The sequence below is a fragment of the Schistocerca piceifrons genome, unplaced genomic scaffold (genome assembly GCF_021461385.2).
Source record: "Schistocerca piceifrons isolate TAMUIC-IGC-003096 unplaced genomic scaffold, iqSchPice1.1 HiC_scaffold_1764, whole genome shotgun sequence".
Classification (NCBI taxonomy): Eukaryota; Metazoa; Arthropoda; class Insecta; order Orthoptera; family Acrididae; genus Schistocerca; species Schistocerca piceifrons.
The window spans coordinates 80,407-96,195 of record NW_025727639.1 but is presented as its reverse complement, the minus strand read 5'-3'; the positions used below and the strand labels follow the sequence as shown (position 1 = coordinate 96,195).

Genomic DNA, 15,789 nt, shown 5'->3' with positions numbered 1-15,789 from the left:
TTGAGTATATGAATTTATTTCGAGCTCTCTGTAATTCATCAGCGACTGTTATTGTACAGAGGATGTACTGGTCAGCCTGCACTGTTTCCTCACACTGTCGTTAGCACTCTGCATCTCCAGACAAGAGTCGTTTTCATGCCACAAGTGTCCCTTTTGACGTGTTTGCGGCTGTGGCGCGGAAGTAACCTCACGAGGGAACGTCGTATTTACAACCAACACTCTCTGTTTGTAGCTCACACTACCGAAGAAACAGTTTGGTTGCCGTAGGTGCGCTTGTGTTTGATACAAATTTTTGGTTTCACTTAGGAGAACACGGCCAGAATCGTGCTGTTGCACTTTACAAAGGATCTCAATGATACACAGGGTGCTCCAGAGAAGCGACAAAATCTGTGTCAGGAGTGGGATTCGAACCCACGCCCTCATTCGAGGACCAGAAGGCTCTAGCTGCTACTGCAGCCAAGGTTTTTCCTTGAGTCTGGCGCCCTAGACCGCTCGGCCATCCTGACACTTGATTTGATGATCCTCGTTTGTTCTATTAGAGAACTTACAGTTGATGTAATTGTCGCATCCACGTTGCCACAGTACACCGGCATGAGTTCTGCACCCGTTACACGTTCGCCAGGTGCAGCCGCACAAATATAGCGCAGAATGTACCACCAAAAGATTTTCTCAAATCCGTATAATCACGGCACTCAATACATTTTGTTCGAAACTAAGTCGTCTGTTACAGACATCAGAGATTAGACAGAATGCAGAGGTCTATCTGTCGAATAATATCTCAAGTTTTGGTCACGTTGTAATCTCCATAAAGTAATATTTTGAGTATATGAATTTATTTCGAGCTCTCTGTAATTCATCAGCGACTGTTATTGTACAGAGGATGTACTGGTCAGCCTGCACTGTTTCCTCACACTGTCGTTAGCACTCTGCATCTCCAGACAAGAGTCGTTTTCATACCACAAGTGTCCCTTTTGACGTGTTTGCGGCTGTGGCGCGGAAGTAACCTCACGAGGGAACGTCGTATTTACAACCAACACTCTCTGTTTGTAGCTCACACTACCGAAGAAACAGTTTGGTTGCCGTAGGTGCGCTTGTGTTTGATACAAATTTTTGGTTTCACTTAGGAGAACACGGCCAGAATCGTGCTGTTGCACTTTACAAAGGATCTCAATGATACACAGGGTGCTCCAGAGAAGCGACAAAATCTGTGTCAGGAGTGGGATTCGAACCCACGCCCTCATTCGAGGACCAGAAGGCTCTAGCTGCTACTGCAGCCAAGGTTTTTCCTTGAGTCTGGCGCCTTAGACCGCTTTTTTTTTTTTTTTTTTTTTTTTTTTTGGCCTCCCTTCTCCCCTTACAGCCCTCCTTGCGCTCTCCATGAATGCCTTCCTTGGCGAGCTTCTTCAGCTATAATCAAATGAAATCAAAGTCTCCAGATTCTCTGGCATCGTACAACAGTACACAAAAGGAATTCAATTTCTTCGTGATTACAAGGAGCTCATTGCTTCTGCTTTTTGGAATATAAGTGCCAACGAAAATTAGAAATCTTTCTCAAAACCAAGAAGAGAGGAAAAAAAAAAAAAGAGATGTCTCTTCCCTCAAAAAACAAATAATGAGGAATAAGAAAGAAAAGAAAACTTCAGGTTCTGCAAGCGCCATAGGCGAAATGATAACGAAATATTATTCACTGTTGTCTTGTACCTGGGAACTTCACCATGGAAATGGTGACAGGAATCGCGGATTTACTTTAGAATCACCCAATTCCCTGTTTCTGAAACAGGATTGGTAACATATTGCCAAAATCCCTCTTAATGTGTGGGAACTGGTTTCTTCGCCAATATGCCGTTGCCATATAAGCAGTAAAGGCAGTAATATTGTCTTCTCCGTGTTGCGTTATGACGTAATTGACAAAATGTCCCAGCATCCACATAACAGTATTGTTTTTCGTTTTGGGGTAAAACCGTGTATCAGGCCACAGGAGGATATCAGTTGTATAAAGACTTTCAGTGCTACGTGTGAGCAGCGCCAATCGTTTCCGCACCCAATGCCAGTTGAACTGATGTCCACAGCAAGTAAACCTGTGCCTCAGAGTGTCTACTAATCCACATTTGAGGCAGTTGTCAGTAGCACTTAAGCCAATGCGGTTGAGTTTTTCGTTGGTTGGAATAAGATTGTGGACAACTTTATACCAGGCGGAAAGCACATCGGAAGAATGAATTTTGAGAGTAATATTGGTCCACACTGCCGTCCAGACGATTCTTGGGTAGTGCATTTCAATTGTATTTGGAGCTTCGTACTTCTGCCACTGAGCAATTAAGAACACTGTCGTGAGACAAGGACTTGTGGAAACACTGTCACCTAAGTAACTCATTTCGAGGTAATAAACACCGACATGTTGCAATTGAAAGTTTAGTTTCCCGATGTCAATTGGCGGTTTCATACATTTAGGGCGAACAATGCGAAACAGCTTCGATGTGATAGTATGGGGCATCGTGGTAATTATCACAGTTGTTCGTTTTATATAGAGTGCTGTCGCCTTTCGACGGATATCATTGAGTTGCAGGACCCCAGCTTGCACTGACTTAGACAGTGTGGTATAGGTTAACTTAAAAATATGACCGAGCCACACAAACCTACTGGACAAACGCATGATCTTATGGGCTTGCATTTTGGGAAGAGGGAACACCTGAGCGACATAATAAGCTTTACAGAGTATGTATGTATTCAAAATCCTGATCTTCTGGAGGATATTTGTCGATCGCCAGGTGTTTTCCACTATAGCTCCCTGTATTCGATTGGCAGTAAGTTTCCAGTTTTTAGCTGCCATACGTAAAGGACACCTATCGATGATGATTCCCAGAGCAACATGTTGTTCGACGATCTGTGCCCACGGTATAGCAAGAGATTCGAAGCCCCGTAAGCTTAGAACCTTACATTTACCCTCACTGAGTTTCGCTCCAGACGCAGTGCTGTAAGTATCAATCTCAGCCCGCAATTGGGCCACTTCAGACTCATGACGTAGGATAACAGCAACATCATCGGCGTAAGCCCTCACAGTAAGATTGCTCCCTAAGACAGAAAGGCCACTTAATGTGAGACACAATCTCTTCAGAAATGGCTCGAGCGACAAAACAAAGAGCGACATCGACAACGGACTGCCTTGCGGTACACCGCGTCGTATGCTAACAGCTTGTGTCAGCTGACCGTTAACTGTGATCCTAGCAGTAATGCCGGTTATCATATTCCGAATGACTGCCACAGCTCGTTCTTCGAGTCCAATTCGTTGCAGGATGCGTTCTAAATAGTGATGACTAACGCGGTCAAAAGCTTTGCAAAAGTCAAGAAAAAGGAAAGCACATTTGATGTTGGTTACGGCCGCTACTGAAATAACGTCTCTGTACTCCGCAACCGGAGTCATAATGGATCTCCCTGGAAGGCAAGACTGGTGTGAATGAATAACTTTCCCAAGGATGGGGGTCAGTCTGCTATTAATCGCTCGGGCAATCGTTTTATAATCAAAGTTCAACAATGTGATTGGACGGAGATTATCAACTCGCTTGTGACCAGTTCTCTTCGGGACTAAAACAATTCTACCCACCTTGAACTCGGCAGGAAGAGGACCACCACTCATGACTTCATTAACAATTTCAGTAAAAGTACCACCAAGGACATTCCAGAATTTGATATAAAATTCCTTGGGCAAACCATCAGGACCAGGCGATTTAAAGGAAGGCGAGTCAGAGATCAAGGCTAAAACTTCCTCGGGAGTGAAATCCGATAAAAAGTCGACATTGTCAGCAGGAGTAATCGCCCTATCAAAAACATTGACCACTGCACTGACAGCAGGTTCATTGACAATTTCACTGGAATACAGTCGTTGGAAATGTTGGTGAATTTCACTAATAATGGCCGCTTGAGTAGAGAGTAATTCCCCATTATCTCTTTCCAAAACATCAATGAAAGCCCGGCGGCGACGTGATAAATGCTTGAATAAATGGTACATAGATGTCATTTCGTCGGCTAAAACAGATTTAGGTTTGGATTTAACTTTCAGACCTTCCAATTGTTGACGCTTCAAGCTGACAAGTTTAGCCTTGACACGTTGAATTGACGGAAAGTTAGTGTTGGTCGCAGTGGATGAATCATACAGTTGTCGCAGCACAGTGTAGTAAAACTCAAAGGTCCTCTTGAAGGCGCGTGCTTTCTGAGCACTATAATAAATGAGACTTTTTCGAAGCTTTGGTTTGGCAACAGTGGTCCACCACATCGCTTTAGTCGGATAAAAAGTGATGGAACGCAAACAAGTTTCCCACACATGCCTGATAACGTCAAATAACTCAGCGTCCGCCAGATGCGATATGTTTAACATCCACGGGGAACGAAATAATTTGGTAGGCTGTCGATTTAAGTGAACCGTTGCCGTAAAAGCGCAATGGTCGGTAAAACTAGCCGGGATTACGTCAACCGCTAGGAGTCTGTCACTGATACAGTCCGATAGATAAATCCTATCCAGACGGCTGCATGAAGTAACGGTGAAAAAAGTGAATTTAACTAAAGTAGGATACTTCAGTTCCCAAGCATCTTTCAGCTTAATATTCTTAACGAGCTCGTGCAGTTCTTTACAGTAATTAAAATTAGGGGACTGATCGTTTTTACGTAGAACACAGTTGAAGTCACCTCCTATGATCAGGTTTTGAGGACTGCTCCTCAACAGATATGTAACATCCTCCTTATAAAAACGTGACCGTTCGAATTTGTTGCTGTTGCCTGATGGGGCATATAAATTAACAAGGGTTACATCAAAAATTTTACAGCTCACTCCTCGACCGGAATCTAAAAACTCGATCTCCCCAACTGGAATACCTTCCCGTAATAAAAGTGCGGTACCTGTACTTTCCTCAGGAGCAACGTTTGATATGGTTTTAAAACCAGAGATGAAGAGATTGAAAACAGTAACTTCCTGCAACAACACAATATCAGCGTCAGATTCGTATAGAAACTGCTGTAGGGCCGCAATTTTGAGATCAGATCGAATCTTATTTATGTTCAGGGAGACGAATTTGTACGCTTGTGCCATTATTACAGTGAGGTACGTAAAGGGTCACTAAACAACACTGGTCGCATTACAATGTCAGAGAAACTTCGGAATGGGCTGCATTGTCGGGAGGATCACGAACAGTCACTTGTGTGTCGTTGGGTTTGTTTTTCTTCCGTACTGCGTTGACGTTCGGTTGAACTTTGGTCCTACTACGTGCTCTGCTAGGGAACACATCGGCAGACGGAGGTGTGGGAGGGTCCTGAGTGACTTCGCAATCCATAACGTGATGTGACGCCTCAGCCATCTGATCTGCAGAAAGAACTGACTCAGAAGGTGGACAAGTTTGTTTGTTGTCACTAGCACGAACTTCGTGTTTGTTGGTAGACGGACTTTGACTTCCTTCAGTTTGTACACAAGTACTGCCTTCCTCGTTATGCTTATCGGAAGCACGCGCTTGTTGTGAGTCGGCCTGTGGTGACGTCGCGACTTCAGGCGGCGTGCTCGGCTGTTGTGGTGCCAAAGCTGCCTGTACGTCACTCGGAATGACGTCAATAGCCGCAGCGTCGACAGCTGCGTGCGACGGTTCAGAAAAACTTGAGTCAGTAACCGTAACCGGCATCTCTTTTGGGACGTCGAGTTCTAATTCCTGGAGAGCCTCGTCCGGACTATCAGCATCACACGTTCTTCGCCGTTTGTGGCTCAGCAGCTGCACGTCAGATTTGGAGGAAGGCGTATCTGTAACCGGTTTTGAAGGAAAGGGTGGAAAGTCGGCAACAGGCAAACCAGGCTCCGGGGGCAATATTTCACTATCACGAGGGCGTTCGATGTCCGTGATTGGTGCCTCCCTAACAAGATCGGCCAATGTCAACTTTTTACGCTGTTCCAAAGTATTTTTGAGAACAAATACACGTTTAGGGCAGTTCGTACGCAAGTGGCCAGTTTCATTACAAATAAAGCATGTGCCTGGTTGCCCACTGTACGTGACATGAACTTTATACCCACAAACAATAAGATGGGAGGGGATATCTTGCTTGACGTGCATTTCGACTGACCGGACGCCACTAAAACACTGTAACCGATGTTGACTAGACCAACGTTCGTTACGGATTTGCTTGACCTCCCCATACTTCGTCAAAATCTCACGTAAATAACAGTTTTCAACTTCCGGCGGCAGGTTGTACACACGGACATTTTTGTATTCTACATCAGCATTGGATATGAGAACAGTACTCACCGAGGCGTCACGATGACGGAACTCAGCTCGGCTACCATGTTTCAACAGAATCCTCTCCAGTAACACAGGGTTTAACAACTTGACGAAGAAACAGTAGAGATCTGTGTCGTAATAGGCAGTATGAACCTGGTCAGACGTAATACCAATTACATCCACTATGAAATCGTGAACTTCCATGGAACTCGGTTGAACATGACGTGTAGACTTGTCAAATTCGAAACACAGAGTACATTTCCTTGGGAACAACCTGGACGACATATCCACTTATTAAACGGTCGAGACCGCTAACACAAAACGTCACAAAACACTAAAAGTGAACTGACGGAAGCACAATACAGCAAATCTAGCAAACAACGTAAACAAAGAAAGTAGTCACGGCTTGCACACGCTATTGCGGAGCGAAGGCACAACACGTGCGACCTGCACGGCGTCGCAAGCGGAACTACCGCTCGGCCATCCTGACACTTGATTTGATGATCCTCGTTTGTTCTATTAGAGAACTTACAGTTGATGTAATTGTCGCATCCACGTTGCCACAGTACACCGGCATGAGTTCTGCACCCGTTACACGTTCGCCAGGTGCAGCCGCACAAATATAGCGCAGAATGTACCACCAAAAGAGTTTCTCAAATCCGTATAATCACGGCACTCAATACATTTTGTTCGAAACTAAGTCGTCTGTTACAGACATCAGAGATTAGACAGAATGCAGAGGTCTATCTGTCGAATAATATCTCAAGTTTTGGTCACGTTGTAATCTCCATAAAGTAATATTTTGAGTATATGAATTTATTTCGAGCTCTCTGTAATTCATCAGCGACTGTTATTGTACAGAGGATGTACTGGTCAGCCTGCACTGTTTCCTCACACTGTCGTTAGCACTCTGCATCTCCAGACAAGAGTCGTTTTCATACCACAAGTGTCCCTTTTGACGTGTTTGCGGCTGTGGCGCGGAAGTAACCTCACGAGGGAACGTCGTATTTACAACCAACACTCTCTGTTTGTAGCTCACACTACCGAAGAAACAGTTTGGTTGCCGTAGGTGCGCTTGTGTTTGATACAAATTTTTGGTTTCACTTAGGAGAACACGGCCAGAATCGTGCTGTTGCACTTTACAAAGGATCTCAATGATACACAGGGTGCTCCAGAGAAGCGACAAAATCTGTGTCAGGAGTGGGATTCGAACCCACGCCCTAATTCGAGGACCAGAAGGCTCTAGCTGCTACTGCAGCCAAGGTTTTTCCTTGAGTCTGGCGCCTTAGACCACTCGGCCATCCTGACACTTGATTTGATGATCCTCGTTTGTTCTATTAGAGAACTTACAGTTGATGTAATTGTCGCATCCACGTTGCCACAGTACACCGGCATGAGTTCTGCACCCGTTACACGTTCGCCAGGTGCAGCCGCACAAATATAGCGCAGAATGTACCACCAAAAGATTTTCTCAAATCCGTATAATCACGGCACTCAATACATTTTGTTCGAAACTAAGTCGTCTGTTACAGACATCAGAGATTAGACAGAATGCAGAGGTCTATCTGTCGAATAATATCTCAAGTTTTGGTCACGTTGTAATCTCCATAAAGTAATATTTTGAGTATATGAATTTATTTCGAGCTCTCTGTAATTCATCAGCGACTGTTATTGTACAGAGGATGTACTGGTCAGCCTGCACTGTTTCCTCACACTGTCGTTAGCACTCTGCATCTCCAGACAAGAGTCGTTTTCATACCACAAGTGTCCCTTTTGACGTGTTTGCGGCTGTGGCGCGGAAGTAACCTCACGAGGGAACGTCGTATTTACAACCAACACTCTCTGTTTGTAGCTCACACTACCGAAGAAACAGTTTGGTTGCCGTAGGTGCGCTTGTGTTTGATACAAATTTTTGGTTTCACTTAGGAGAACACGGCCAGAATCGTGCTGTTGCACTTTACAAAGGATCTCAATGATACACAGGGTGCTCCAGAGAAGCGACAAAATCTGTGTCAGGAGTGGGATTCGAACCCACGCCCTGATTCGAGGACCAGAAGGCTCTAGCTGCTACTGCAGCCACGGTTTTTCCTTGAGTCTGGCGCCTTAGACCGCTCGGCCATCCTGACACTTGATTTGATGATCCTCGTTTGTTCTATTAGAGAACTTACAGTTGATGTAATTGTCGCATCCACGTTGCCACAGTACACCGGCATGTGTTCTGCACCCGTTACACGTTCGCCAGGTGCAGCCGCACAAATATAGCGCAGAATGTACCACCAAAAGAGTTTCTCAAATCCGTATAATCACGGCACTCAATACATTTTGTTCGAAACTAAGTCGTCTGTTACAGACATCAGAGATTAGACAGAATGCAGAGGTCTATCTGTCGAATAATATCTCAAGTTTTGGTCACGTTGTAATCTCCATAAAGTAATATTTTGAGTATATGAATTTATTTCGAGCTCTCTGTAATTCATCAGCGACTGTTATTGTACAGAGGATGTACTGGTCAGCCTGCACTGTTTCCTCACACTGTCGTTAGCACTCTGCATCTCCAGACAAGAGTCGTTTTCATACCACAAGTGTCCCTTTTGACGTGTTTGCGGCTGTGGCGCGGAAGTAACCTCCCGAGGGAACGTCGTATTTACAACCAACACTCTCTGTTTGTAGCTCACACTACCGAAGAAACAGTTTGGTTGCCGTAGGTGCGCTTGTGTTTGATACAAATTTTTGGTTTCACTTAGGAGAACACGGCCAGAATCGTGCTGTTGCACTTTACAAAGGATCTCAATGATACACAGGGTGCTCCAGAGAAGCGACAAAATCTGTGTCAGGAGTGGGATTCGAACCCACGCCCTCATTCGAGGACCAGAAGGCTCTAGCTGCTACTGCAGCCAAGGTTTTTCCTTGAGTCTGGCGCCTTAGACCGCTCGGCCATCCTGACACTTGATTTGATGATCCTCGTTTGTTCTATTAGAGAACTTACAGTTGATGTAATTGTCGCATCCACGTTGCCACAGTACACCGGCATGAGTTCTGCACCCGTTACACGTTCGCCAGGTGCAGCCGCACAAATATAGCGCAGAATGTACCACCAAAAGAGTTTCTCAAATCCGTATAATCACGGCACTCAATACATTTTGTTCGAAACTAAGTCGTCTGTTACAGACATCAGAGATTAGACAGAATGCAGAGGTCTATCTGTCGAATAATATCTCAAGTTTTGGTCACGTTGTAATCTCCATAAAGTAATATTTTGAGTATATGAATTTATTTCGAGCTCTCTGTAATTCATCAGCGACTGTTATTGTACAGAGGATGTACTGGTCAGCCTGCACTGTTTCCTCACACTGTCGTTAGCACTCTGCATCTCCAGACAAGAGTCGTTTTCATACCACAAGTGTCCCTTTTGACGTGTTTGCGGCTGTGGCGCGGAAGTAACCTCACGAGGGAACGTCGTATTTACAACCAACACTCTCTGTTTGTAGCTCACACTACCGAAGAAACAGTTTGGTTGCCGTAGGTGCGCTTGTGTTTGATACAAATTTTTGGTTTCACTTAGGAGAACACGGCCAGAATCGTGCTGTTGCACTTTACAAAGGATCTCAATGATACACAGGGTGCTCCAGAGAAGCGACAAAATCTGTGTCAGGAGTGGGATTCGAACCCACGCCCTCATTCGAGGACCAGAAGGCTCTAGCTGCTACTGCAGCCAAGGTTTTTCCTTGAGTCTGGCGCCTTAGACCGCTCGGCCATCCTGACACTTGATTTGATGATCCTCGTTTGTTCTATTAGAGAACTTACAGTTGATGTAATTGTCGCATCCACGTTGCCACAGTACACCGGCATGAGTTCTGCACCCGTTACACGTTCGCCAGGTGCAGCCGCACAAATATAGCGCAGAATGTACCACCAAAAGATTTTCTCAAATCCGTTTAATCACGGCACTCAATACATTTTGTTCGAAACTAAGTCGTCTGTTACAGACATCAGAGATTAGACAGAATGCAGAGGTCTATCTGTCGAATAATATCTCTAGTTTTGGTCACGTTGTAATCTCCATAAAGTAATATTTTGAGTATATGAATTTATTTCGAGCTCTCTGTAATTCATCAGCGACTGTTATTGTACAGAGGATGTACTGGTCAGCCTGCACTGTTTCCTCACACTGTCGTTAGCACTCTGCATCTCCAGACAAGAGTCGTTTTCATACCACAAGTGTCCCTTTTGACGTGTTTGCGGCTGTGGCGCGGAAGTAACCTCCCGAGGGAACGTCGTATTTACAACCAACACTCTCTGTTTGTAGCTCACACTACCGAAGAAACAGTTTGGTTGCCGTAGGTGCGCTTGTGTTTGATACAAATTTTTGGTTTCACTTAGGAGAACACGGCCAGAATCGTGCTGTTGCACTTTACAAAGGATCTCAATGATACACAGGGTGCTCCAGAGAAGCGACAAAATCTGTGTCAGGAGTGGGATTCGAACCCACGCCCTCATTCGAGGACCAGAAGGCTCTAGCTGCTACTGCAGCCAAGGTTTTTCCTTGAGTCTGGCGCCTTAGACCGCTCGGCCATCCTGACACCTGATTTGATGATCCTCGTTTGTTCTATTAGAGAACTTACAGTTGATGTAATTGTCGCATCCACGTTGCCACAGTACACCGGCATGAGTTCTGCACCCGTTACACGTTCGCCAGGTGCAGCCGCACAAATATAGCGCAGAATGTACCACCAAAAGATTTTCTCAAATCCGTATAATCACGGCACTCAATACATTTTGTTCGAAACTAAGTCGTCTGTTACAGACATCAGAGATTAGACAGAATGCAGAGGTCTATCTGTCGAATAATATCTCAAGTTTTGGTCACGTTGTAATCTCCATAAAGTAATATTTTGAGTATATGAATTTATTTCGAGCTCTCTGTAATTCATCAGCGACTGTTATTGTACAGAGGATGTACTGGTCAGCCTGCACTGTTTCCTCACACTGTCGTTAGCACTCTGCATCTCCAGACAAGAGTCGTTTTCATACCACAAGTGTCCCTTTTGACGTGTTTGCGGCTGTGGCGCGGAAGTAACCTCACGAGGGAACGTCGTATTTACAACCAACACTCTCTGTTTGTAGCTCACACTACCGAAGAAACAGTTTGGTTGCCGTAGGTGCGCTTGTGTTTGATACAAATTTTTGGTTTCACTTAGGAGAACACGGCCAGAATCGTGCTGTTGCACTTTACAAAGGATCTCAATGATACACAGGGTGCTCCAGAGAAGCGACAAAATCTGTGTCAGGAGTGGGATTCGAACCCACGCCCTCATTCGAGGACCAGAAGGCTCTAGCTGCTACTGCAGCCAAGGTTTTTCCTTGAGTCTGGCGCCTTAGACCGCTCGGCCATCCTGACACTTGATTTGATGATCCTCGTTTGTTCTATTAGAGAACTTACAGTTGATGTAATTGTCGCATCCACGTTGCCACAGTACACCGGCATGAGTTCTGCACCCGTTACACGTTCGCCAGGTGCAGCCGCACAAATATAGCGCAGAATGTACCACCAAAAGAGTTTCTCAAATCCGTATAATCACGGCACTCAATACATTTTGTTCGAAACTAAGTCGTCTGTTACAGACATCAGAGATTAGACAGAATGCAGAGGTCTATCTGTCGAATAATATCTCAAGTTTTGGTCACGTTGTAATCTCCATAAAGTAATATTTTGAGTATATGAATTTATTTCGAGCTCTCTGTAATTCATCAGCGACTGTTATTGTACAGAGGATGTACTGGTCAGCCTGCACTGTTTCCTCACACTGTCGTTAGCACTCTGCATCTCCAGACAAGAGTCGTTTTCATACCACAAGTGTCCCTTTTGACGTGTTTGCGGCTGTGGCGCGGAAGTAACTTCACGAGGGAACGTCGTATTTACAACCAACACTCTCTGTTTGTAGCTCACACTACCGAAGAAACAGTTTGGTTGCCGTAGGTGCGCTTGTGTTTGATACAAATTTTTGGTTTCACTTAGGAGAACACGGCCAGAATCGTGCTGTTGCACTTTACAAAGGATCTCAATGATACACAGGGTGCTCCAGAGAAGCGACAAAATCTGTGTCAGGAGTGGGATTCGAACCCACGCCCTCATTCGAGGACCAGAAGGCTCTAGCTGCTACTGCAGCCAAGGTTTTTCCTTGAGTCTGGCGCCTTAGACCGCTCGGCCATCCTGACACCTGATTTGATGATCCTCGTTTGTTCTATTAGAGAACTTACAGTTGATGTAATTGTCGCATCCACGTTGCCACAGTACACCGGCATGAGTTCTGCACCCGTTACACGTTCGCCAGGTGCAGCCGCACAAATATAGCGCAGAATGTACCACCAAAAGATTTTCTCAAATCCGTATAATCACGGCACTCAATACATTTTGTTCGAAACTAAGTCGTCTGTTACAGACATCAGAGATTAGACAGAATGCAGAGGTCTATCTGTCGAATAATATCTCAAGTTTTGGTCACGTTGTAATCTCCATAAAGTAATATTTTGAGTATATGAATTTATTTCGAGCTCTCTGTAATTCATCAGCGACTGTTATTGTACAGAGGATGTACTGGTCAGCCTGCACTGTTTCCTCACACTGTCGTTAGCACTCTGCATCTCCAGACAAGAGTCGTTTTCATACCACAAGTGTCCCTTTTGACGTGTTTGCGGCTGTGGCGCGGAAGTAACCTCACGAGGGAACGTCGTATTTACAACCAACACTCTCTGTTTGTAGCTCACACTACCGAAGAAACAGTTTGGTTGCCGTAGGTGCGCTTGTGTTTGATACAAATTTTTGGTTTCACTTAGGAGAACACGGCCAGAATCGTGCTGTTGCACTTTACAAAGGATCTCAATGATACACAGGGTGCTCCAGAGAAGCGACAAAATCTGTGTCAGGAGTGGGATTCGAACCCACGCCCTCATTCGAGGACCAGAAGGCTCTAGCTGCTACTGCAGCCAAGGTTTTTCCTTGAGTCTGGCGCCTTAGACCGCTCGGCCATCCTGACACTTGATTTGATGATCCTCGTTTGTTCTATTAGAGAACTTACAGTTGATGTAATTGTCGCATCCACGTTGCCACAGTACACCGGCATGAGTTCTGCACCCGTTACACGTTCGCCAGGTGCAGCCGCACAAATATAGCGCAGAATGTACCACCAAAAGAGTTTCTCAAATCCGTATAATCACGGCACTCAATACATTTTGTTCGAAACTAAGTCGTCTGTTACAGACATCAGAGATTAGACAGAATGCAGAGGTCTATCTGTCGAATAATATCTCAAGTTTTGGTCACGTTGTAATCTCCATAAAGTAATATTTTGAGTATATGAATTTATTTCGAGCTCTCTGTAATTCATCAGCGACTGTTATTGTACAGAGGATGTACTGGTCAGCCTGCACTGTTTCCTCACACTGTCGTTAGCACTCTGCATCTCCAGACAAGAGTCGTTTTCATACCACAAGTGTCCCTTTTGACGTGTTTGCGGCTGTGGCGCGGAAGTAACTTCACGAGGGAACGTCGTATTTACAACCAACACTCTCTGTTTGTAGCTCATACTACCGAAGAAACAGTTTGGTTGCCGTAGGTGCGCTTGTGTTTGATACAAATTTTTGGTTTCACTTAGGAGAACACGGCCAGAATCGTGCTGTTGCACTTTACAAAGGATCTCAATGATACACAGGGTGCTCCAGAGAAGCGACAAAATCTGTGTCAGGAGTGGGATTCGAACCCACGCCCTCATTCGAGGACCAGAAGGCTCTAGCTGCTACTGCAGCCAAGGTTTTTCCTTGAGTCTGGCGCCTTAGACCGCTTTTTTTTTTTTTTTTTTTTTTTTTTTTTTTTTTTTTTTTTTTTTTTGCTTTAAGTGGTATCAGGCAGGGAGAGGCAAGGAGGGCAGGGGTCATGCAATCTGAGGCCTGGCCATCTTGTCTCCCACCGTAACTGTCACCACGGCACCCTACCTCATCGGCGCACTGAAGAAATGCTGCGGCTCGACTCCGCCGCCAGTAACATAAAAACAGAAATTAGTCCGGAGACGAAATGTTGCATCCATTTGCAGTGTAAATGAATTTGTCCATTTTCATATGTATTCAGGAGAGCCGGGAATCCGTGCACTTTGCACCGCATGAGTGCGTCTCACCCCACAAATCAGAGTTAGTATTGAAATGAAAAATATAAATTAAAAGTCTTCTATCGTTGTTTCTCTCCATCGGATCGACTGTTACAATTAAGAAACTAGGAAACTCAGTTCTGTGCAGGGCATCCGCCAATGATACGGAACGCGCTACTACAAACATTCTGTTAATTTCTGAACGTGACGAATGATCCAAGTGACGCACTCGTAAATTAGTCTGTCCCGCACTTACTTCTTTGGACTTCACTTCGGGCGTCCGAAGGAAGAGTGGAATCCACCATGTCGGAAGAAATGGCTTTAAGCACTCCATCCTATATTGGCTGTGAAATGATCGTGTGACTTAAAAAGTTTGCAAAATGAGCTTTATAGTTTTTAGTCTTCTGTAGTCGGTGGTGCTGTATCATTAAATACAGGAGAAAGTCTTCTTTACTCGTTTCGTTCACATTGAAAAGATAGTAAACTGTGTGGCCTTTAAGCCAGTTTACTGAATTTCTTTTGGTCTGCGGGTAAGGCACTACCTCCGGAGTGAGGAAGTCAGCTGGCGTTATGGTCGCAGGGCATGTTCTAGTGATGCTCGCCAACAACTGTCGTATGACCGCCCAAACATCTCGCACTTTTTCGCAGACAAATCGGTGTTCCTCGCTATCTTGTACCTGGCAAGTGTTGCATAAGGGTGAATCGGCCAGATGAATGGAATGGAGTCTGGCATTGGTAGCTATTTTGCGATTCACCGTGAGATACCAAGACGCTCGCACGTGAGACGGTAAATGGCGTGAATGAATATTATCCCAAATCACCCGCCAATTGTGAGCTGTATATTTGTCTTCGATGTTATTCCTGGAGGTGGACTCGATCAAAGTCTTATAAAGTTGCTTCACCACCGTTATTTCCTTCGCCGGAATTCTTGTTCGAGCATAACTATATTCAAGCAGGAAGTATTTTAAATGATAAAGGTCGTGTGGAATATGATGTACGTCAATCGGGGGGTTGAGGTTCGCTGGGGAGATTTCGTTGAGAAGGTGAGCAGTGAGACAGTGTGGAGATTTTGTCCATAGCTTATACATACTGCTTAGATAGAGCGCCTGTGCCTTTTTATAGACATCTGTGAGGTTCAATCCGCCCTTCCGAGGAGGGAGCGTCAACGTAACATATTTAACTTTGAAGATATTGCCTCTGGTCACAAAATGGCCCAGGACAGACAGCATTCTATGTGCAATGCCACTGGGAAGAGGCAACACTTTGGCGACATAGTTAATCTTCGAGAGGATATAAGTGTTGACCAGTTCAATTTTTTGGAGAGCATTCAGTTTCCTCATGCTATGCAGTTGTACACATGCCCTAACTTTATGAAGTAAAGCTCTATAATTAACAGCAATGGTATT

At 44.9% G+C, this 15,789-nt stretch overlaps 9 non-coding genes across 9 annotated transcripts; all 9 read right to left on the bottom strand.

Moving 5' to 3' along the window:
- Positions 1-390: 390 nt before the first annotated feature.
- Positions 391-506, bottom strand: Trnal-caa. Its single transcript has 2 exons — positions 469-506; positions 391-436 (listed from the first exon to the last, which is right to left on the bottom strand). It is a non-coding gene; the product is annotated as a tRNA-Leu (tRNA).
- A 6,931-nt stretch (positions 507-7,437) lies between these two features.
- On the bottom strand, positions 7,438-7,553 carry Trnal-caa. The gene is made up of 2 exons: positions 7,516-7,553; positions 7,438-7,483 (listed from the first exon to the last, which is right to left on the bottom strand). It is a non-coding gene; the product is annotated as a tRNA-Leu (tRNA).
- A 702-nt stretch (positions 7,554-8,255) lies between these two features.
- Positions 8,256-8,371, bottom strand: Trnal-caa. Its single transcript has 2 exons — positions 8,334-8,371; positions 8,256-8,301 (listed from the first exon to the last, which is right to left on the bottom strand). It is a non-coding gene; the product is annotated as a tRNA-Leu (tRNA).
- Positions 8,372-9,073: 702 nt separating this feature from the next.
- Positions 9,074-9,189, bottom strand: Trnal-caa. The gene is made up of 2 exons: positions 9,152-9,189; positions 9,074-9,119 (listed from the first exon to the last, which is right to left on the bottom strand). It is a non-coding gene; the product is annotated as a tRNA-Leu (tRNA).
- A 702-nt stretch (positions 9,190-9,891) lies between these two features.
- Positions 9,892-10,007, bottom strand: Trnal-caa. Its single transcript has 2 exons — positions 9,970-10,007; positions 9,892-9,937 (listed from the first exon to the last, which is right to left on the bottom strand). It is a non-coding gene; the product is annotated as a tRNA-Leu (tRNA).
- A 702-nt stretch (positions 10,008-10,709) lies between these two features.
- Trnal-caa lies at positions 10,710-10,825 on the bottom strand. The gene is made up of 2 exons: positions 10,788-10,825; positions 10,710-10,755 (listed from the first exon to the last, which is right to left on the bottom strand). It is a non-coding gene; the product is annotated as a tRNA-Leu (tRNA).
- A 702-nt stretch (positions 10,826-11,527) lies between these two features.
- Trnal-caa lies at positions 11,528-11,643 on the bottom strand. The gene is made up of 2 exons: positions 11,606-11,643; positions 11,528-11,573 (listed from the first exon to the last, which is right to left on the bottom strand). It is a non-coding gene; the product is annotated as a tRNA-Leu (tRNA).
- Positions 11,644-12,345: 702 nt separating this feature from the next.
- On the bottom strand, positions 12,346-12,461 carry Trnal-caa. The gene is made up of 2 exons: positions 12,424-12,461; positions 12,346-12,391 (listed from the first exon to the last, which is right to left on the bottom strand). It is a non-coding gene; the product is annotated as a tRNA-Leu (tRNA).
- Positions 12,462-13,163: 702 nt separating this feature from the next.
- Trnal-caa lies at positions 13,164-13,279 on the bottom strand. Its single transcript has 2 exons — positions 13,242-13,279; positions 13,164-13,209 (listed from the first exon to the last, which is right to left on the bottom strand). It is a non-coding gene; the product is annotated as a tRNA-Leu (tRNA).
- Between the last annotated feature and the right edge of the window lie 2,510 nt (positions 13,280-15,789).